The sequence below is a fragment of the Bemisia tabaci genome, chromosome 4 (genome assembly GCF_918797505.1).
Source record: "Bemisia tabaci chromosome 4, PGI_BMITA_v3".
Lineage (NCBI taxonomy): Eukaryota > Metazoa > Arthropoda > Insecta > Hemiptera > Aleyrodidae > Bemisia > Bemisia tabaci.
Window position 1 is genome coordinate 4,922,049 of NC_092796.1, and position 16,612 is coordinate 4,938,660.

The 16,612-nt window shown below is 39.9% G+C and overlaps 2 protein-coding genes and 1 long non-coding RNA gene across 5 annotated transcripts in view; all 3 read left to right on the top strand.

Annotated features, from left to right (window-relative positions):
* LOC109031262 (uncharacterized) overlaps positions 1-16,612 on the top strand; it is a 599,201-nt gene that overhangs the window by 212,082 nt on the left and 370,507 nt on the right. The window lies entirely within an intron of this gene.
* The window catches only part of bru3 (CUGBP Elav-like family member bruno 3), an 854,644-nt gene that overhangs the window by 169,914 nt on the left and 668,118 nt on the right, over positions 1-16,612 (top strand). The window lies entirely within an intron of this gene.
* Positions 1-16,612, top strand: part of LOC140224357 (uncharacterized) — a 59,304-nt gene that overhangs the window by 16,640 nt on the left and 26,052 nt on the right. The window contains exon 2 of the long non-coding RNA XR_011899653.1: positions 16,046-16,102. This is a non-coding gene — a long non-coding RNA (uncharacterized lncRNA). The remainder of the gene's footprint in view (positions 1-16,045; positions 16,103-16,612) is intronic.

The following is a 16,612-nucleotide window of genomic DNA, read 5'->3' on the forward strand; positions in this document are numbered from 1 at the left end:
ATACATTCTCACAAAATTTCCCAAGGAATGCTCAGAAAATTTCCGGTCCCCACTCGACACGAACCTCGGTCCCGGGTGGAGCCTCGTCTCCACCTCTCTCTGGCCCTCTGAAAATATCAGGCTTCATAATGACGCGACGCGGCAAGATTGATCGGCCGCTCGGTCCGTTTGTTTCGCGGCTCATGCATCAGTGTCAATGGCGTTGCAAGATTTCACGCCGCCCATCACCATCCGGTCCGGAAAACCGGCGATCCGGAGCACGATCCGGCAACGTTTCTCGCGGATTCGGGTTATATCCCGCCGACCCGTGCCCTCCCGGACCCTGCCTTGGCCTCGGTCACTCACTTCACTAGAGGACCTCTGTTTGTGTCTCGAGTACTTTCGCTGTGCTCTCGCGATAAGAGTTTTCTTCAACCGGAAGAGACGGTAGTGGGGGGGGGGGGGGTGCCAAAAGTCTTCGGAGCTGTAGCTCCGCTGCAAAGAACTGCCGTGCTAAGGAAGAACGCCGTATGAACATTCGAGAGTTGCTAAATTTCCCCGGATAAAAAATGTATTTTTGACGAAGTCGTTGTATATTCTCCCTTAAAATTTGTAGATATTTTAGACTAAATTGCGAACAAAATAGTCTGAAAAATCAGAAGAAAAATACTACAATTTTCCCAAAAAATTCGTACTTTATCAGAGGAAATTTGGCAACGCCTGGAGGTTCATACAGCGTTCTCCCTTAGCATGGCAGAGAAGTGGACTACATTTTGCAGTAAGGAGCTACTACAATGGAAAAAAAAGTGACTCAATTTAGGCACAAATATTCTTGCCGTCAAGAAATTTTTCCTTGAATTATACAGAAAAAATGGCGAAATCAAGAGCCGTGAGCGAAATCAAGAGTACTGCCGTGGTGAGGAAAAACTCCGTATGAACCTTCAGGAGTTCACAAATGTGTTTTAATAAAACCCGAATTTCCTAACGTATGAATATTTTTCCTCTTTATCGGATAATTTTGTTCCCAATTTCACCTGTTCCTGAAAATCCCAAGGAAAAATATTCACAACTTACCTAAAAAATAAACATTTCATCGAAGGAAATTTGGAAAAAATCGAATGAAACCCAGAGTTATCAACGACACCTCGAAAGGTCAAGGCAACTTCTGGAGCACCCAGCAACCCGGGAAGATCTCAACTTGCCATCCATGACTCCATGAGAAAGAAAAAACGAAATGAAATACGACCATGTCACAAGCAGGAAACTGAAAGCTGCCACTAGGTTTGTCTCTTGCCGATCTGGGAAAAGATAAAAAAAAGTATGAGAGTAGTGTGAGGTGTATGAAAAAAAAAGCAAAATGAAATGAGGCGAAACCGCTACGGTGTATCCAGTGGCCGATGTAAAAAGTAAATGAAAAATAAGAAGTAATGAGCATAAAGAAAAATGAGATGGGATTTAGATGACAGAAGATAGTACTTCGGCCGTTTTGCCTAACACTAACTTAACATGAAAATGAATAATACCATTTTTATGTAATTGAAATACAATCTATCGATTTTAATCATCCAAATGATTTCTAAGAGCCTTTCGGATGATCAGTGACAATTTCACAAAGACCAAAGGCTTCATATGATAATATTCTCCACTCCGAAGCTGCCGAGCCCCTTTTCTCAAAACTTCACTTTTGCATTTACTGCGCTCTTCGCTATCGCGGCAGTTTTTCCCATTATAATGAGGATTTCAATTTTACATGGAACCTTCTTGCACGTTAGCTAATAACCAACCTTGTTAAAACGACTCGTGCGTCCAACCGTAATCTGCTCGTATAAGTTTTTTGTCTCTGTGTGGATTGTCAAAAATCAGTGGTGTGGCGTGAATTGCGATATATCGATTACTATACCATTTAAACCTATTGTAAAGAATCGACTATGAAGGTGTTTGCTGCGAATATCCTGTTTATCGATACTTTTCCATAGGTTTAAAGGGCATAACAATCGATAAATCGCAAAGCACGCGACGCCCCGTCAAAAATGCAGTTTTTAAGAAGCAAAAACCGAGCGAGAACATCTCACCCGCGGCCCTTTTTTATCCATTCAACATGGCGTGTTAATGAGGAGTTAGTCTCGTTGTCGGACATCAATCCTGCATTTCAACGACCGTTTTTTTCACGAAGCGTAGAAATAGAAAAAGTAATCGGAGCCGGCGGTATAAAAAAAAGAGCACGTAATATAATTTTCCCGGCTGCATATGGAGGTGTTCGCTGTACGTATTCACTGTCAAAGCGAAAGAGCCTTCCGCGTCGCGAGATAGGAAGCGCGGATTATACTTTGATTCCTGACGACCGAGCATTCGACATGTAAAAACGTCATATAAACCTCTCCGTGTTGCCAAATTCTTTTTTCAATCAAATCCGAATTTTCTACAAAACTGGACCGAGACGATCCATTTTAGAGATCCTGCTCTGCGGGCTGATTATTGAAATTGATAGACAAAGGAATAGACAAAGAAGACGAAAAGGATATGGAGGGATCTAATTGGTGGAAGCGGGTGGTTTCAATGGACAAAGAACGTACGTAATAGATAAATTTAAAGACCTAAATTTAAATTGATTAACATAAAAAATGTTGTAATTTATCAAAACATTAATTAATCAACAAAGCATAACTATATATCTTGTAAAATATATTAAAAAAAATCTTAATCTAATTCTTATACTATAGATAAACCAACAGATATTAACTATAGACCTATACCCCATTATTTTTTGAATATTACTATTATCTAACGGCAACCCACGAGAGACCCGATAGTTAGTCCATCATTTATCCCCTAGTCTGTAAGAACTACCCATTTCAACCAATAGGATCCGGCCCTCTAAACTCCCTATGTCTTCTTCGTCTATCATTTTGTCCATCAATTTCAACAATCAGCCCGCTGGTATCTTGCTGAGTATAAGTGTAAGGTACTTTCGGAAGTCAGCTGTTAACGCTCAGTGTTGGAGTTCCCTGCTTGTTTGATTTTATGCTCAACATGATGCTCCACAATCACCGATGAACAACAGCGTTGATATCCGATTTTAATTTTTGCCTCGACTGATTACACCACTGAGATTATTAGCGCGGAGTGTCTAAAGTTTATTGTTTTTTTTTTTTTCTCGTAATTTAACCCAGCGCAGTGCGTCCCCAAAAATTCCTGGGGATTGGCTGCTTTACTTACTCTTAAATTAATGCGTCATCGAGATAAATGCAACAGCCGAATATTCATACGATGTTTCTCCTCAGCGCGACACAGAAAGCATGAGCCTCGATCATGCATCGACTCGGATATCAGATTTTATTTTATTACTCTGAAATGCATGTTCGTGCATGTAAAATCAGTCGATGATAAAACCTCACGAATCTGTTTCCACGAGCCTCGAGTTCTGTAGGAACGCTCACATTCTGGAGTTCATCGGGCGATGGACTTATTCGATTTCAACATCCACCGATTCATCGACTGATACTGCCGTGAGCTCAACAGGATCCAGCATTTAAAATCGAATTAAACGGGAGCGTCAAGGCTCCGGAGGGGGGCGGGGGGTCGCGTATAAGTCGTGCATAAAGCAGCCTCCCCCACCATACGAGCACCACCTCCACCCGGCGCGGCGCCCTGGAGTAATTGAATCCAAACTGGAGAACAATCGGATGAATTCGCGGACAGAAACCTAGGAAAAAATAAAGGGGCGGGGACTACCAACAAGTTATTTTTTTGGTGCACCGAGGCGCTGTGAAATCTAATGGAAATGCTCGTTATTCTCAACTTGACTGTCAATCAATCCCTTAAGAGTATCTTCAATTGGACCGCGTTAAACAGAAATGATCCAAGCCACATCAGCTATTGCCTTTAATCAGGCAATTTAATGTTTTACATGAAAACGGTTGTGCAGATTTTCTTGCTTTCAGTGAATTTTCTCCAAAGTACTAACTGGACTGCATTTTGCAATTTTGAACTGTTAATTCTGGCTCTCCTGGACTTACGTGCATATAGGGAAACTAATAGCACACACGTTGTTTTTAAACCGGGCTAGGATTTATAGTTCCAAATACAAATGAAGTCCAAATAGTACTGAGCAAATTCTGCAACATTTTCAAAGGAATCCGCACAAACGTTCTCTAGTAAAACATTATATTGCCCAGTTCAATTTGACGACAGCTGATGTGCCTTGGTTATTTTCTGTTGAACGTGGTCCGATTGGAGGGTAGCTCATTTCAATCGACGCCTCTCCCCCTGAGGAGTGCCCCTTTCTATCAAGATAAGGAAGAACACCGTATAAGCCTCTAGACATTTTTCCCTCAAAAAAGGAATTTATCGGGAACATTGGGAAAATTTCTCTGCAATTCTTTCAGAAAATTGTATGCGCAGTTTGATTTGGAATACATGAAAATTTCAAAAAAAAAAAAAAAAAAAAAAAAAAAAAAAATAAGCTCATCTTTTCTAAAAATACAATTTTTATTCGGAGAAATTTGACAAATCTTGAATGTTCATACGGTTTTCTCCCTGAGCACTGCTCCAGAAGACGGGTGGTATATCCCCTATTCCTCCCTCCCGGGCCAATCTTCGAAACATCATGTCGAGGAAAAACAAGGCACAAAGATTTAAATAGACGTCGCTCTCTCTAGAGACTTACAGATTTTTCGGAAAATTCGCGAATGTTCGAGAAAATGAAATCCAAAACCGTTCGTTGACATGAGAGCATTGAAAAATGATGAAAACACAATGATGAATAAGAAATAGGCTCATTCTTACTCTTAGAAATCCTAAAATTATACAAGTATCCATAGATATATTGCTTGAAGCGCTGTGGCACACTACGGTGCACGGGGCTGGGCGCGCAGCGCGCATTGGTGCCTACAAACCTAAGGTGATACTTCAAGCATTGCGCAATGCGTGAAGTATCCCGTTAGGTTTGTAGGCTCCAGTGCGTGTTCCGCGCCTGCAGCACGCCGCACGCCGCTCCGCCCTGTATTGTTATATAGCAATGATCGTTGCACATATGGAAAATAACATTCCAAGCAGTGAATGCATTGAAAAAATTGAAGAATATGTTACTTTGTTATACTGTCCACGACTATATAGTTTTTCCGTGGTGTTGATAGAATCATGAGTATCACTCATCACTCAGAAAATTTCTTAAATATATTGAATTATATGAATCCAATATTTCTGATCTATATTACATCACTCATTTATGTAAATAATTGCACAAAACCTTAACAATTTGCGCACGATGTATAGCTCATCTGATGGCACAAACCTCCTGAAGATCGATTATAGGTCAATTACTTCTAGCTCATCTTTTAGTAGTAACTTAAAAAAATCTCAACTCGAGTTTGGAGCAAGATGATACATGATACTAAATTGCAAAAATTACATTGTTCGACACTAAAAAATGACCCTAAACGTGCTTAAAAGGTACCTTTAGCGTCCTTTCACCCTCTTCAGCTCTGAAATCAATCCGTCAATATTCATAACAGAGGTCTCTCTCATTACGAGGTTTCATCCCCGCCTCATTTTACTATGAACTCCCTGAGTTTTCAAAAAAGAGGGACACTTTTTGGGAGACCATCGTGATATTTCCTCAATGTATCTGACATTTTGCGAATAAACATTTTCCCCTGAATTTGACCTACTTTTCTCAGTTTGCAAGCCCCACAGATACCTGACCACTACTACCTTACTTAGGAAAACGCTGCATAAAAATCACGACGCTGCCAAAGTTCTTTCAAGAAAACTTGAATTTTCTAAAATAATTATCCGTAAGCTAATACCATACGATTAAACCGCGGCATCAACAGATCAAGTTCAAGTGCTGTGATTGGTCCAAGCCATCAAATAAGGCAATCACGCCTGACCTTAGTATTTTGATAGTTAGGTTTGATATGTGACATGCGCTATACATTTCTCACATTTTTCCAAAGATTTTCCTCGTAATAAAATCGTGCATCTCTTTAAATTGCAAGAAAATTAGTCGTTAATGTCTCCCTCGAAAATCAATGTTTCATAACGGAGCATTTGGACTTCGCTTTGCAATTATAGGAACTGCTAAACGTTGTTCATCCATAAAATTACCTATCTGCATAGGAGAAATCGAAGTGGTAGAGGAGGATGAAGTCCAGGAAGAGAGAGAAGGAGAGAATATGCCTAGAAAAGAAGAAAAATCAGCTGAAGAGAGAATGAGGAAGGAAAAAAATCAGAAGAAGAAACAGCAGAAGCAGAGAGGAAAGAAGAGATAAGAATGGGAGAAGAGAAAATAAGAGAGATAAAGTAGACGGCGAGGAGGAAAGAAAGGATAAATAAGATGGGGAGATAGAAGCAAGGACAGGTGGGAGGGAAGAAAAGGTTCATGAAGAAGACGAAGAGGCATTTGTCTGCATATAGGAACATTGATAGAACATTCGCCGTTTTTAAAATGAGCCTAAAATATTAGCTCCTCACCCCATAATATGGTCCATTTGACAACTATTGAATGCTCATGCGTTGTTTTCTCTTAGGACGGGAGCCGGGGAGCCCTCATCCATCTCGAACTCAGAGCTTTAATATAAAACTGTTTTTCTTTCGATGCAGGACAAGCATGCCCGTAATTTAATTAGAAAACGCGGGTTTCTTCTCCTTCACTCCTTGTGGAAGTGCAGATTCGTCTCAGCCCCCCCTCCCCCCTTTCCCGTCCCTCTCGTTTGCCGGTTAGTGTTTACCCAGTCTGGAGAATGATTCCGATTTCTTGTTCCTTTTGCGTCCGCTCAGCGCTTTTAGTACGGCACCGTTGGCTCTTGCCATTCGCTTAATTGTAAGACTGTATTATTCATAACTGGGTCCCGGGGCTTTTATGCAACCGGAGCGGTTTTTTCGAGATAACCGTCAAGGGCTCTCTAATTAACTGCATTTGCCTCCGCGACTTTAAATAAAGCACCCGCTCATAATACAGTGAGAAACGCTGGTAAATATTCTGTCCGCCCCGAAATTATTTTTCCGGGAACCCACGTCTTGAACTATCACTCTCGGCTAAGGAAACATTCAAGGAGGTACGTTCGGTCTTGTGCCGCCGGTGAAAAAAACGGTCCGCTCAAGAAGTAAAACACCCAACGAAATAGAAGTTTTCGTCCGAGAGACAAAACTCCGGGTTCATTCTTGAAATTGAAAGACAAGGCTATGTACAAAGAAGACATTAGAGAATTCGAAGAATCCTATTGGTGGAAGTAGGTGCTTGCAATGGACAAAAGAGGTAGGCACTAGACCTACAAGATACCCTACAGTTAGTGTATCATTTTATCCTTTAGTCTATAGGAAGGAGCCATTTCAAGCAATAGGAGCGCTTCATACTCCCGTTGTCTTCTTTGTCTATATAGCCTTGTCTATACCAATTTCAACAATAAACCCGGTGGTGGATCAATGGGTGTCACTTAACTTTTCTAATGAAAACACTAAGAAATGGCTCAAATACTGTATGTAATAAGGTGGAGAAATGGTGCTGGGTCCTTACTTTTTCGCGGTGAAAACGAAGCCAAGAAGTTCCAAAAATTATAATTAGAGTCAAAAATAAAATTGTAACTCTAATGAGTAAAAAAGTAAATGAGTAAGTAAAAAATTAATGAGTAAAATTAAAGTTAAAAAATTTATCTGTTACTCTAATTATAATTTTTGGAACTTCTTGGCTTTGTTTCCCCCGCGAAATGGTGTGGACCCAGCACCATTTCTCCACCTTGTTGACATTTCTACCCCTGTGCCTCTGGCTAGGCCGTCCCTGATGGTGCACGCCGTTTAGTTAATTGAGCTTCCAATAGTGGCTGATTATTTTGTGAAAAAAAAAAGAATTTTAAAAGAAAAAAAAATCAAGCGTAGAAAGGAGTTTAAGGGCCCGATTCGGCAGCGGGCTGAAATCAGCTCTATAAACACGACTGTAACTTGTCACTTTATGGATAAACCCCGCCTACTCGACGGATTTCAGCTCACGGCGGAACGTACTCGGCTCGAGAAGGGGAAAAGAATAACCTAATTCAATATCCACGTCAGTCTTCCCAGGTTTCGCTCCGTCACTGCTATTATACTCCTTTGACGGGAATCCTGGGGAACCGTGGGCGGGAGGGGGGGGGGGGGAGCCGGGAGACGCGACTAAACCGAGCGCGCGAGAAATGCAAAATCTTGGCTCACATCCATTAACATTTTTATTATACCCTTTATTAGAAGATTGTGTCTCGTATAATAGTGCACGCTCGCCCCGTGTTACCAGTTTTCGAGGGAAAATCAGTTTCTATTGACGATGCACCTCTTTCCTAACAGCGGAATGTCGCGTAAAAGGTGTTCATCGTAATATCTCTGCAAACAATGAAATGTTTTAGAAACGTCGCTTTGAAACTGAAGAAAACTATAACCTTTTTAATAGGGATGCGAGACGTTCCAGGAGATAAGTTTTAGTAACATTTATGCGTTCTTAAAGTGTTTTAAGTCATTCGTCGATCATTTAAAGAAAGAAAAAACACATTTTTAACACGTTGAACGTCGTTTAAAGACACTCTAGGTCTTAAAGACATTTTTTATTGATTTTAAAACCATTTTTAGGGGGTCAAATTAAATACCAATTGAAATTTATGTAAAAATAATTATTAAAATTTGTCTATATCTTAAAAAATGTTTTCAAAAATGTGGTTTTGAAATATTCGTTTAAAATCTTCATTCTTTTAAAGTAAAAAATGAAAGCATCGTTTTAACATTTAGAAAAAGTTTTCTACAAATTGCCAAGCTGTTCTCAAAAATTGCTTAAAATGTCCTCGAAAAATGTCTCAAACGTTTGCATCTTAAAGATCAAAATAAATCCCTTTTAAAACAATTTTGCGTATAGTGAGCTGGTATGGGTTCAGATTGGCTCTCTCCTTGCGTGTTCGAGGGTTTAAGATTTCGTGGAGTGTCATTTGCTTTGAACGTTTCTCATCTTTGGGAGCGAATTTTTACGTAGGAACAGATGCATTTAAACCAGGTTTGTGATCACTTAACGCTATCATTGAACAGAAATGTCAATTCTATTAGAAATTTCTTTTGATTCACCTGAAAATTTTTCTCTGAGCACGGTTTTTCTTCGAATGTATCGCCTTCCCGCCTAGAGTACCTTCATGGCGAGAGTTCGGTCGGAGAAGGATCTATTCTACCCAGCCGTGCTGGAATTCATGCATCAACCCCAAAAACGGTGGATGTTGCATGCGGATGTTTTCGAATGACATGTAAATGAGGTTTTATTCACTTTCATCGCCGCGAACTTCACTATCGGCGGATCCAACAAATTGGCAACACTGTATTTTCTCCATTTAAACCTACGGAAATGTATCAATTCTTGGAGGGGCAGGTGCTTCGACAAGAATCGATTATTTAGCATATGTTTAAATAGAGGCAACCCTGTGTTGCCGAATGAGCTTGTTCAGCAATTCGTAATTCTTGCATTTTTGGAAACTAGAGAGTGCACAGAGTTCACAGGAATTTTCCCCGATTTTTTTGAGCAATATTAACCCACGAAATACGAGTCCAAAAGTCCGTATTTTGGGCTCCCATTTAAACGCGCGCCGCTTGGCCCATCTCAAAATGGCGCCCATTTTCTCCGTCCGGCGGTGGCCACACTTTTGACCCGGCGTGCCGGCGAGGTACCTCTGCATGCCTCTGCCGTGTGTGGGTCGTATAAACAAACGAAGATTGATAACACAAATGATCCAAACAACTCGAAATCTCTTAATTTTAATTAATTTAAATCCATTTTCGACTTCAACCAAGCATTTGGCAATAATATTCATCGTATTTTACAACCAGGAGCCACGGCCTATCGGCTCATTTTAAGGTGCATTCTGAAAATCAGTCTTACAAGTCCAGTGTCCAAACCCAGACTTTCTTCTTTTACTTTTTTTGACCATTCTCTTTTCATTTTCGCCTCAAATCAAATGTTTTGCAGTTTCTTTGTCTTAAGTATGTGGTCCTGAATTCATTCAAGAGTTAGAAGTTCACCATTTATTTAGTATTATAGCCTTTTAACCTCTCAAGCTTTACCGATATGATCTCATGTAGTTCGAGGTTTCTTTGGCCCAAACCAAGTGATTACACATCTGATGTGTGTCTTATGGCTCTTCAAATTCGCAGTTTAGAACTAAATCAGAGACTACAGTTACTTAATCCAGTTCTGCTCTCTTGTTCAATGTTTGTCATAAGTGTTTGTTCGTGTCTGTTCTTTATAAGTGACCACTGTAGTGCATATACACAGTTATGCTATCGGTACAGGTATTATTTCTTGTTTTCTACAGTCAGGACTTTCTCTTAAGCGCAATAATTTACCAAAGAAATTCACCTAGTTGCGTAAATAATTTGGTGTATAGATATTCTGTTAATGTCTCCTTGCGGTGATTCAAAGTTTCTGAGATCTATCACAAGTGGATTTTGCATTTAGACGGTCACTCTTGTCTGATAAAATTACTGCTCTAGCAGCTTCAAATTTATACTTTGATCTCTGATTCATCACTAAATGACACTCATGCGGTGTCATTTATCTTTAATCAGTTCAAAGCTATTTCGACAATGAATCATCAAAGGTCCGATCGAAGAAGGAATTTTCTGGTGAGTGCTGCGGCTGAACCGACATCACAACTCTACTATCGAAAGCATCAACCAAGACATGATCATTCGTCTGGAAGTGGAAATATTTTGCAACTAATCAGCAGGCCGATTATTGAAGGCTTAGAGCAACCTGACAAGACATCAAATTCGAATATATTGCATGGATATGATAGGGCTATGTCTTTTCATGTCGGGCTGACATAGTTTCAATAATCGGGCAGCTGGTAGTTTAACAGGTAAGATTTGTAAAGTCACTTAGGTATCACAAGTTACATTCGCATCTCTTGTGGTACAGTTTTTGTAAGTATGCTTACCTTTGTGGAGATTAATTGATAACAAAACGAGCATATCAATGTCATAGCCTAACTAGAAAACCACTAACGTAGATTTACAAAGTTTCAGACTTTCTGTTTCTCTTCGATTATAAAATCATGCAACGAAATGTTACAAATGTCATCCCCAGATAACCTTAACCATGTTCCTGACTTATTCTTATGGGAGGATGTAATTCTATGTCTTTTCAAAATCCTTCCATCCATCTGTACCTGAGAAATTCAGTAAACCAGCCGACTTTCGGACTTTTAACAAGAATCGTTGGCAACTTTACCATTGAAATGATTCTTAGGTGTTTTTGAACAAAGGGATTTTATTAAAATGTTTGTTGGACAGGTTTGATTCACCCTGAATTCTTAAATAGAGAGAAAAAAAAAATATTTTCTTCACTCTAGGAAGACATGAAACTGACCAAGCTGTAGGTAAGTAAGTAGTTTTTGATTACTTCATTCCATGAAATATGATGAGCCTTGTTTCTGCAGGAAACACAACATACTAGCAGGAATCCTCAAATAAATTTTCTGTCTTGTACAATATCTGTTGATACTTAAGTATTTGATGATACCTATGAAGTACAAAATTTCTGAAAAAACCCTGGGAATACCAGCAGAGTCGTCTCCAAATTTTCTCTCAGGAACAAAACTAAAAATTGTGGAAGTTTCCTAAGAATGCTCTCAAGACAAATTTACGTATTATTCATAGATGAAGTGTAGCCTGCTACATATCATGTCGTATTCCTCTTCAAATATACATGCAGGTGAGTAGATTTTGAAATTTTGAGCGCACAATTTGCTCATGAAAGAAGCGAGCACTACCATGATTTCCACTTACCATTACCACTTCCTGATAAATTTTTATAAGTTGATGCTTTTGAAAGTTGAGTTGTGATGTCGGTTCAGCCGCAGCACTCACCAGAAAATTCCTTCTTCGATCGGACCTTTGATGATTCATTGTCGAAATAGCTTTGAACTGATTAAAGATAAATGACACCGCATGAGTGTCATTTAGTGATGAATCAGAGATCAAAGTATAAATTTGAAGCTGCTAGAGCAGTAATTTTATCAGACAAGAGTGACCGTCTAAATGCAAAATCCACTTGTGACAGATCTCAGAAACTTTGCATCACCGCAAGGAGACATTAACAGAATATCTATACACCAAATTATTTACGCAACTAGGTGAATTTCTTTGGTAAATTATTGCGCTTAAGAGAAAGTCCTGACTGTAGAAAACAAGAAATAATACCTGTACCGATAGCATAACTGTGTATATGCACTACAGTGGTCACTTATAAAGAACAGACACGAACAAACACTTATGACAAACATTGAACAAGAGAGCAGAACTGGATTAAGTAACTGTAGTCTCTGATTTAGTTCTAAACTGCGAATTTGAAGAGCCATAAGACACACATCAGATGTGTAATCACTTGGTTTGGGCCAAAGAAACCTCGAACTACATGAGATCATATCGGTAAAGCTTGAGAGGTTAAAAGGCTATAATACTAAATAAATGGTGAACTTCTAACTCTTGAATGAATTCAGGACCACATACTTAAGACAAAGAAACTGCAAAACATTTGATTTGAGGCGAAAATGAAAAGAGAATGGTCAAAAAAAGTAAAAGAAGAAAGTCTGGGTTTGGACACTGGACTTGTAAGACTGATTTTCAGAATGCACCTTAAAATGAGCCGATAGGCCGTGGCTCCTGGTTGTAAAATACGATGAATATTATTGCCAAATGCTTGGTTGAAGTCGAAAATGGATTTAAATTAATTAAAATTAAGAGATTTCGAGTTGTTTGGATCATTTGTGTTATCAATCTTCGTTTGTTTATACGACCCACACACGGCAGAGGCATGCAGAGGTACCTCGCCGGCACGCCGGGTCGAAAGTGTGGCCACCGCCGGACGGAGAAAATGGGCGCCATTTTGAGATGGGCCAAGCGGCGCGCGTTTAAATGGGAGCCCAAAATACGGACTTTTGGACTCGTATTTCGTGGGTTAATATTGCTCAAAAAAATCGGGGAAAATTCCTGTGAACTCTGTGCACTCTCTAGTTTCCAAAAATGCAAGAATTACGAATTGCTGAACAAGCTCATTGCTGGATCCGTCTCTGAACTTCACTAACACTACGATACATAGTTAGATGTATATTTGCTCCGGTAGGAAACCTTTTCCACGCATTACGTTCGGGAAAATCATAACGTAGACCCGCATCATTGCAAAATTGGCAACAAGTGCAGCAGGTGACAATTGTCAAAGGATGGCAACAATCTCTTACCGTCCAGAATCGCCGCAATTTCCGCGGATCCTTTGAGTCTTCGTGGGATCGCAAGTACAGTGGCGTGGCGTGTTTTGCGATATATCGATTGATCTACCATTTAAACCTATGGAAAAGGATCGATTATTAGGACGTTCGCAAAAATTTGCAGTTTTAGTCAAAATAATTATTGTACGACCTCTCTGATTGACTCAATGGACACCGCGGCGGCACGGATGACTCGACGGCACACCACCGCCCCCACGAAATACCTGGGCCTCCCTGAGAAAGTTCTATCTGCCAGTATAACCTGAGCGTACCCCTCCATCCCCAAAGCTCGAAACAAAACAGGAAGTGAAATGAGGGGGGTTGAGTGGTTTCTGGAAAGCGGTCACTTGACTGGCGTTCGCGGGCGACCGGGTGCAGTGTGGGAACCGAAACCACATGGCCTACCGTGGATCCAGATCATGCATAGTTTCCAGACAGTGCTGGAAAATCAGCACTTTCCCCATTCATCCCATGTAATTATTTTTATCGCACATCTATCGCAACATTATATCGCACAGCCTAGCAACCTCGAGATCATGCCTAGTTGCGGTTCGTTCGGCTAAAAACTTCAGCTACTCTGGTATATCTGTCAGCGTTCGGTTACAAAAAAGGCAGAGCGTGACGCGCGAGACAATATATTTTAGTGATCGTGCATTACCTCTCAAAAAATACGATAGAATGAGGCAAAATCACGGTGTCTAGAATCGGGATTAATCAGGAAATGAAAAATTTCAAGGAAAATCAGGGGAAAATGAGAAAATCTTTTTCAGGAATCGAGAATCTTCTCTAGTACCGCTATATAGCGTGGACCATTTTAAGGTCTATGTTATTTCATCTCTGGGACCAACAAATTCTAGAGAAAAAAATAAAAATACTCTAGAGAAATTTAACTGTGCGTTTATTTAATGCAAATCATCAAGCTTTATTTTATATAGTCTAAAACTTTAGTAAACGGGGTTACTTTCATATACCTCTTGAATCTTCAAATCGTTAGAATAAAGGAAAAGCTTCCTTTGACCTGATAACATTAGCATAAAAAACGCGTCAGAAATTCAACATTCTAACGTGCGTCATATAATCGGCTGAAAGATGAAAAATTGAATATTCATAACTGGATCACCAGAGAATTATGTAAGTAGAACAAAATTTTGACGTATTAAAGAATGAACTCCAAAAATTAGGGAAAATCAGGACATGAGCATGGCCAAGATTTCTAGAAATCATGAACAAAAGGTAAATTCGGATGTCCGCGCCATTTTTCTCGAATGGTGAATTATCATCATTCGGATAAAATGCGACGAATAATTTTTGAGGGTAAAATTCGCCGATGATGACGGATGCATGTCAAGGTGAGGACTTTGGTACGAAAGATTTTGCAAACTAGGTTAGGATTGCTAAACCAGTCACTCAATTCTTTGGTTTTCAGTCACCGTTTAGCAAATCACAGCGTCGACCTCCGAAATTAACTTATACACGTAAGAAATGATGGCAGTCCCTGGTAAAAATTGGCGATAGGAGCTGCGTTTCAAAGTACCACAGGAGTTCTTATAGTCGACTGAAGAAGGCGATAGAAAATCATATAGCTGGCAGTAGAAAGTGGAAAAAATCATACGGCCGGGCTCCACGAAGCGATGAAAAATTATACAGCTGGGCTATAATAGTTCCTATCGCCGGGCTTTACACTTTATCGCCTGGCTGTCGCTTTTTCGCCATCGGCTATAAAAGGCTATAAGAAATTGTGTAGATATTCGTGTGCTTTGTAAATCCTGAAGTTTGTACGGAATCACCTTAATATTTACAAAACGCACATTATATTTTCCTTTACTACATATTTTTTTTCATCAATTAAAATGAGAATAATCTATATAGAGTGTGCAAACATTTCAAAGTCATGAGTTAAAAAACGCTGACTCCACGAGATAAAATATTAGAGCCTAACACAAAGCGGAGCGGCGGCGGACTGGCGCCTACAAACCTAACAGGGATACTTCACGCATTGCGCAATGCGTGAAGTATCCCTGTTAGGTTTGTAGGCGCAGCGCCGCAGCGTACCACGGCGCTTGAAGCAGCTATTTCACACCAGAGGTATTGCACAGTATCATCCGAAATTGAAGGCGTTCCAACATATTAGGAATGGCAGGCATACTTCAAAAGTACGGAGCTTTCCTCACAAAATAAATTAGGATACTACGGCCCAAAAAGAGAGCGGTAGTCCAAGAACTCACTAAGTCCTAGCATCCGTGATTAGTAACGTTTAGCATACACTTTATCGCCAGGCTGTTGCTTAATCGCCATCGGTTATAAACGACTGTAAGAAATTGTGTTGCCGGCTATAGAAGCTATTGGAAATCTTACAGCCAGCTGTAGGTCTATGGTATTTTGGAACACAGATTCTACTGCCAATTTTTATCAGGGGTGCGAGATCTGTAAAAACGGGTATACTGTATCAAGACAAGCACAACGCGTTGTTGGTGTACATTCAGAAAGATGAGACTCCAAAGCTAAAAAACGACGCATGTGCATTCAGATTAACTCCAGGGTCTCTTGTGGGTTCTTGTTAGTCTACGACTTATACCCTCTCTGTCGATTGCAACGACCCGATTTCACCAGAAGGATCGATCCATTTTCTCTTTATTCTCATTGTCAAATCTATTGCTTTTTCTATCATTTTCAAAAACCCTCCTTATATAATAAAATATTAAAAACTTCGTAAAAGTGCGATTACATGTTGCTTTTTATCTAAAAAGGCAAAAAAAGTACCTCATGTTCACATTTTTAATCCTTACGTTTGTTTGTGTGTGCAGGTAATTGATGTTCCAGATTCCTCATTCCATCGCTGACTTCGGAAGATGATTTTCACCGTGAGTGACAAAAGTATCAATGGTAATTTATCCTATATCAGTGATGATAATTGGCCAACGTTTTGCAATTTGGAACTATGAATTCTAGCCCGGTTTAAAAACAAGTACGTGCCATTAGTTTCCCTATGCACATGAGTATTTTTCCAGAAGAGCCAGAATTTATAGTTCAAAATTGCAAAATGCAGTCCAATTTCGACTGAGATATTGCGAATAAACGTTTCTGAAAAATTTAAAGAGAAAATCAATTAACATGTTTTCCGGAAAATCGCCTCGCTACAGAGGAAATATGACACCGCTCAAATATTCACAGGGCGTTTTTTTTCTCAGCTTGGTAGCATCTGGAGTGGGATTAGCTTATCTTCTTATCTTCGCCACGTTGCCAAATTGATCTGTAAATCGTCACCAAGTCACGCCACATCGCGTTACGTTGGTGCATGAGGTATGATAAGTAGTAAAAAAAAGAGGGAGTTATCAAACTTGCAGTACCGATGAGTTTGGTACTTCCGCAGA